Source organism: Sorex araneus, chromosome 1 (genome assembly GCF_027595985.1).
Source record: "Sorex araneus isolate mSorAra2 chromosome 1, mSorAra2.pri, whole genome shotgun sequence".
Classification (NCBI taxonomy): domain Eukaryota; kingdom Metazoa; phylum Chordata; class Mammalia; order Eulipotyphla; family Soricidae; genus Sorex; species Sorex araneus.
Window position 1 is genome coordinate 195318812 of NC_073302.1, and position 6620 is coordinate 195325431.

Sequence of the window (6620 nt, forward strand, 5' to 3'; positions counted from 1 at the left end):
GGGTACTCACGGGGCCTGGTGCTCACGGGGGCTGGTGCTCGCGGGGTCTGGGTGCTCACAGGGTTTGGGTGCTCACAGGGTTTGGGTGCTCGCGGGGCCTGGGTACTCACGGGGCCTGGTGCTCATGGGGTCTGGGTGTTCACAGGGTTTGGGTGCTCACAGGGCCTGGTGCTCACGTGGCCTGGTGCTCACGGGGCCTGGGTGCTCACGGGGCCTGGGTGCTCGCGGGGCCTGGATGCTCACAGGGCCTGTTGCTCACGGGGCCTGGGTGCTCATGGGGCCTGGTGCTCACGGGGCCTGGTGCTCACAGGGTCTGGGTACTCACGGGGTTTGGGTGCTCACAGGGCCTGGTGGTCACGGGGCCTGGAGCTCACGGGGCCTGGTGCTCACAGGGCCTGGTGGTCACAGGGTTTGGGTGCTCACGGGGCCTGGGTGCTCACGGGGCCTGGTGCTCACGGGGCCTGTTGCTCACGGGGCCTGGGTGCTCACGGGGCCTGGAGCTCACGGGGCCTGGTGCTCACAGGGCCTGGTGGTCACAGGGTTTGGGTGCTCACGGGGCCTGGGTGCTCACGGGGCCTGGTGCTCACGGGGCCTGTTGCTCACGGGGCCTGGGTGCTCACGGGGCCTGGTGCTCACGGGGCCTGGGGTTCACCTTGAGGGGGGGCACATCTATCTAGTGTTTCACGGAGCAGAGCCCTCTCCGTGGGCCGGAGATGGGGGGCACCGTGTGCCCGTGCCTGGCCGGCACCGTGGGCGGCGGGAGGGCCTGGAGGGCTTCGTGTGCAGGGCTGAAGCCCACTCCGTGCCAGCGTCATCGGTCTCTTTGTTGTTTTCCACTCTTGGTGGTGCTCGGGGGGCCCAATGGGACGCTGGGGATGGAACCCGGGTCGGCCGTGTGCAAGGCCGACGCCCTCCCCGTGTGCTGCTGCTCTAGGCCGCATCACCCGTCTCCTGTGGTCAGTGGAGGGCCCGCTCTGAGGGCTGTGGAGTCCACAGCAGTGTCCACCCACACTGCGGCGCTTCCCACGGACCACCCATTGGCGGCCACTGCGCTGCACCGTGACCGTGAGCTGTATGGGCCCCCGCGGGCACAGCCAGACCCCATCATGGCCACGCCCGGAGATGGAATCAGAGCCCAGTGGAGCGTGCGAAGTGCCCGGGGGAGTGTGCCTGACGAGAGGGCAGCAGCCCTCACTGCCCGCTGGGCTGCTGCTGGCCGGGTAGCCCCAGAGGCCACGTGAGGCCTGGAGGGCATCGGGAGGTCAGAGGGAACGGGGAGGGTCAGAGGGGGCTGGGGGAGGTCCTGGGAACAAGGGGAGCTCAGAGGGAGCAGGGGGAGGGAGAGGGGGTAGGGTTGAGGTGAGGGGTCGCGGGGGTCAGGGGCCAGTGTCCCAGTGCCTGATGCTCTCCCTGCTGTGCTCCCATGGAGTGCTCCTGAGCACTGGCGACGCCGACTGTTTAGCAGGAGGCTGTCGGCTGGTTCAGTCTCCTGTGGTCCCACCCCCTCTCCAGGCTGCGGACCCGCCCTGGGCCTCTGAGTCACCTCCGGGAAGTGGCCGAGGGCTTGGGCGGGGCCCAGGACTTTTCCCCAGGTGTCAACACTTCTCCTCCTCGGGGCCCCACAGCTGTGGACCCCCGCCCCCAAGATGGGGCCTCCGCCGGGTCACCCAGACCACCCGGAAGCCCAAGCTGGGGCCCAGAGAGTGTCCTGGGCCCTGGGACCCTGGTCAGTGCATCGGAGGGGCGGGCAGGGACAGTGTCGGCGGCCTGCGCCTGAGCCTCTGCGGGACGCCCTGCTGAGGCCCGGGCTCCCTGCCCCTCAGTGCCCGGTGTGATTCCACAGATCTGCTGTTTATTTATTCAGGTTTCGGGGCCATGCCCGGGGTCTCAGGGACACAGCCATCCGTCCTCAGGCCCCAGGTGCCCACACAGGTTCCGGGAACACTCCTCCTGCCCACATGCTGCCCCCTCCCCCCCCCACTCAGCGCCCGGGCCCAACAGGTTCCCGGAACGCTCCTCACGCCCGCGCACTCCCCAGAGACTCAGGCCCAGGTGCCCACACAGGTTCCGGGAACCCTCTCGCACCACATACCCTCCCAGACACTCAGGCCCCGAGAGCCCACTCAGCGGCTCTTGGACGCTGATGGCACTCAGCTCTGAGCACTCTGACCCACCCAGCCCCTCCTGCTGCCCAGACTCGGCCGCCTCTGTACTCCACGGCCACTTCCCCGGGGCCCTGCCCCACTGGGGGGCTGCCCACGGCCGGGGAGCGAGAGGAAGCCATGCCTCGCTCGCCCCACGCTTCCATGACGGGGCCAGGAGCTCCGTTCTGGGGTTCCCACACCGCTGCTATGGCTGAGAAACCCACTGATCTCCGGTTGCGCCATTCTGGGCGGGGGCCGCATGTGTGAGCTCGGGCCAACAGGCCCTCGTCTGTGTCCTCAGCGCCCAAGGGGGCCAGCGACAGGGTCACGAGGTATTTCCTGAGCAGCCCCCCAAGCTCCACCTCAGAACACCCTGTCCTCGAGCCCCCGACCTGGCCTCCCCCGGGGGGGCCCACCGTCTCCTGGACAGGTCTTGCCTGCCGTGGGCAGTGCCGCCAGCCCCAAGCGGGTTCTGTTCTGGAAACCCGAGCTGCCTCCCCTGCCCCCCCAGCCATCGATCTCACTCCTGCCAGACGCTGACAGGGGCTGTTCTGCCGGCCGTGCCCGCCTGCCCCGGGGCTTCGCCTGGGGTCCAGGTGCAGGGGGAGCCCGGGAACTGGCATGTGCCTGCATGCTGCCCCCAACATGTGTATACATGCATGTGGTACGTGCATGCACACATGCAAGTCTATGTGTGTACGTGAATACCTGTGTGCATGTAAAACAGTCAATGTGCACATGTGTCACCTTGTGGACCATGTGAGTCTGTGTGCAGGCGTGCATGCCCCAAGTCTTATATACACGTGTGTGCACATGAGAAAGCCAGTATACATGTGTATGTGCACATGTATGTGAATCTGTGTACATCTGTGTGCACGTGTGTGTCTGGGTACACTGTGAATCCAGCATACACACATGTGCATGTGTGCACACGTATGACATCTGACACATGCCCCTCAGCAACCGGCTCTGGCACTGACAGCGGATCCTGTTAGAAACAGCCCTGACCCCGTCATGCCGCTCTGCTGCCCTGCGCTGGCGCCTCCTCGGCCCCCTCAGGACACCCGCTCACGCTGCCCGCCCTGCCCAGGGCCTCACAGCGGCCTCGCCCGCCTCAGCGCTGAGCGTTCCGGCCTGGTGGCCACTGTGTGCCCTTGTGAAACGTGTCGGGCCCTAACCCAGTCGACCGAGGGGTGCGGTTCCCCGGGGGCCTGAGTCTCCCGCCAAGCTCGTGGGGGCGTGGGGACCCCCTGCTAGGAGGCATGGGTCAGCTGCAATTGGACGCAGGTTCTCAGCCCCGCCCCATGCCGTGACCCTGTTCTTCGGGGCTGGTCCCCGACGGGGCACAATCCTGCTGCCACTGTGTGAGCAACACAGCCAGAGGGGCGTGAGTCCTGCTCCTGCTGCTGTTGGGCACAGGTGCCCATGGGGGCTGCGTGGGTCGCAGAGACTGCAGGCGTGGAGCACTGGGGCAGGAGCACCTGGTAGGGAGGGTCAGGAGCCCAAGCAGGGCAGTGCCAGGAGCAAAGCCGGGACCCTGCGGCCCGCAGAGGGGTGGAGGCGGCACAGGCCGCGCAGGGCACCCGACGCCCCTACACCTCCCTGGGGGGCGGCGCAAGGGGTCAGCTTCCGGAACCATCCAGGCGTGGAGACACCTGGGGGCACCTGAGCACATGTGAACACATGTTACACAGGCAGAGAATGTTGGGCAGCTCACTCGTATGTGTGGCCAGGGGTGAAGACAGGAGGCTGGAGGCTGAGGAAGGCCGGGCCTGGGCGCTGACCGGCACTGAGAGTCCTTCAGCTGCACACCAGAAGCCACACCTCGGGCAGGTCTGCGCTGGCTCCCCTGACCCCGCGTCCCACTGGGCTCTCAGAAAGGCCAGGGAGGAAGCGCGAGAAGCTCCCAGATCACTCTGGACACTGAGGCCTGGAGAGGCTGAGGGAAATACACGGTGACCCTTCAGTGTGGGCAAGCCATAATGCCCGGAAGGGGGGGAGAGGAGAGGGGAGGGGGAGAGAGGGGGGGGAGAGAGAGGGGAGGGGGAGAGAGAGGGATGGAGAGGGAGGGAGGGAGGGAGGGAGAAAGAGGGAGAGAGAGGGAGAGAAAGAGGGAGAGAGAGAAGGGGGAGAGGGGAGAGAAGGGGGGAAGAGGGGGAGAGGGGGGAAGAGAAAGGGAGAGGGAGAGGGAGGGAGGGAGGGAGAGAGAGGAGAGAGAGGAGGGAGAGGGAGAGGGAGAAGAGGGAGGGAGAGAGAGGAGAGAGAGAGGAGAGAGAGGGAGAGAGAGGGGAGAGAGAGGGAGGGAGAGGGAGGGAGAAGGAGAAAGGGAGAAGGAGAGAAAGAGGGAGAGGGAGGGGGAGAGGGAGAAGAGGGAGGGAGAGAGAGGAGAGAGAGGAGGGAGAGGAAGGGAGGGAGAGGGGAGGAGGGAGGGAGAGGGAGGGAGAAGGCAAGCGGGTGGTGGTGGGGAAACTGGGGACCTGTGGTGGGAAGGGGTGTTGAAACACAACCGTGTAACTGTTTCCCAGGGCAGAAGCAGGTGAGGCCCTGGCGGGGAGCTTCCCTCACCTCAGGCCTGTGACCCTCCCCCCCTTTGCAGAGGGGACTCAGGGTGCGAGGAGAGGAGCAGGGACGGGAACCTGCCGGCTGGTCTCTGGGCTCGGGAACTAGGGCTGACAAGGGCCTGCCGGAAGGAAAGTCTGTCCCCGGCCTCCCCGGGCCTTGCTGCTCTCAGAAAAGCTTTTCAGGAGAAGAGCACTGAAGTAAACACATTTAATTTGGAAGGTTTGAGAAAAGAGGCTGGAGAGACAGAGTGTGAGACAGAGAGAAAGAGGGGGAGAGAGACAGAGAGAGAGGGGGAGAGGGGGAAAGAGGGAAAGAGAGAAAGGGAGAGAGAGGGTGAGGGGGGAGAGAGGGAAAGAGAAAGGGAGAGAGAGGGGAGAGAGGAGAGAGAGAGGGGAAGACAGAGAGGGAGATACAGAGGGACAGAAGAGAGAGAGGAAGAGTGAAAGAGGGAGAATGAGAGAGGGGGAGAGAGAGTGAGAGCGTGAGAGAGGGAGAGAGAGGGAGATACGAAGAGAGAGGGAGGGAGGGAGAGAGAGAGGGGGAGAGAGGGAGAGAGGGAGTGAGAGAGAGAGGGAGTGAGAGAGAGGGAGGGAGAGAGGGAGAGAAGGAGAGAGGGAGTGAGAGAGAGAGGGAGTGAGAGAGAGGGAGGGAGAGAGGGAGAGAGACAGAGGGAGACGGAGAGGGAGAGAGAGAGGGAAAGAGGGAGAGTGAGAGAGGGGGAGAGAGAGGGAGAGAGGGAGTGAGACAGAGGGAGACGGAGAGGGAGAGAGAGGGAGTGAGAAAGAGAGAGAGAGGGAGGGAGACAGAGGGAGACGGAGAGGGAGAGAGAGGGAGTGAGAAAGAGAGAGAGAGGGAGGGAGACAGAGGGAGACGGAGAGGGAGAGAGAGACTGAGGGAGGGAGAGAGGGAGGGAGAGAGGGAGAGGGAGAGAGAGGGAGGGAGAGAGAGATGGAGGGAGAGAGGGAGAGAGGGAGAGGGAGGGAGACAGAGGGAGACGGAGAGGGAGAGAGAGGAGTGAGAAAGAGAGAAAGAGGGAGAGAGACAGAGGGAGATAGAGAGGGAGAGAGAGAGTGAGAAAGAGAGAGAGGGAGAGAGACAGAGGGAGACGGAGAGGGAGAGAGAGGGAGTGAGAAAGAGAGAGAGAGGGGGGAGAGACGTGCCCAGGAGAATGCGGGCTTCTCCAGAGTGGGGCGAGTGATATTTTGTAAATATGAAGCCATGGAAGTCCACGTCTCCGGAGGAAAGAGGTGGATGACACACGTGCTCGGGCACACCGAGAGCTTCCTGGGCTCAAGCTGGCTCTCCCGGGGTCTCTCCCAAGCTGCCCACCCGCGCCTCTACCCAGTGAAGAGTCTGCTGCCAGGGCGGTTGCCAAGAAGGCCGAGCTGGGAGTAGCCGATGGTCTCTGCTTATCTCTTTCCTGGCACTAGTTCCCGCCGCAGCTTCTCTCCGAGGGGCGTCTGCCGTCTCTGGAAGGGTCTTCCAGGCGGCGACTCCCCTCTCCTGGCAGCCTCAGGCCTCCTGGGTTTCATCACTGCCCCGCGCCAGCCTCACTGGGTAATCAGAAACATTTCCAGAGACAGAATTACTAAGTGGACAATTTGTAATCCTGGGTTAAAACTTCCCGAGGGCAACTAGCTGAGCCTCATCGCTGGCGTCTGAAACTCTGGCCAGCCCCACGGAGGCGAGTGTGAGAGGCGGCACCGAGCAACAGGGCCACAGGGCTGGACCTGCACGTGGGCACGCGGCTGGGCATCTGTCTGTCCATGCACACCCGATCCTGGCGTCTCTCAGTCTCCATCAGGGAGAAGCCAGAAGGGCACCCCGGAGCACGGAAAGGGGCGCTGGAACGCCCTCCCTGCTGGCGCAAGTTTGGAACCCGGGGCTGTGGGGCCTGGGGGTCTGGTTCTGTAA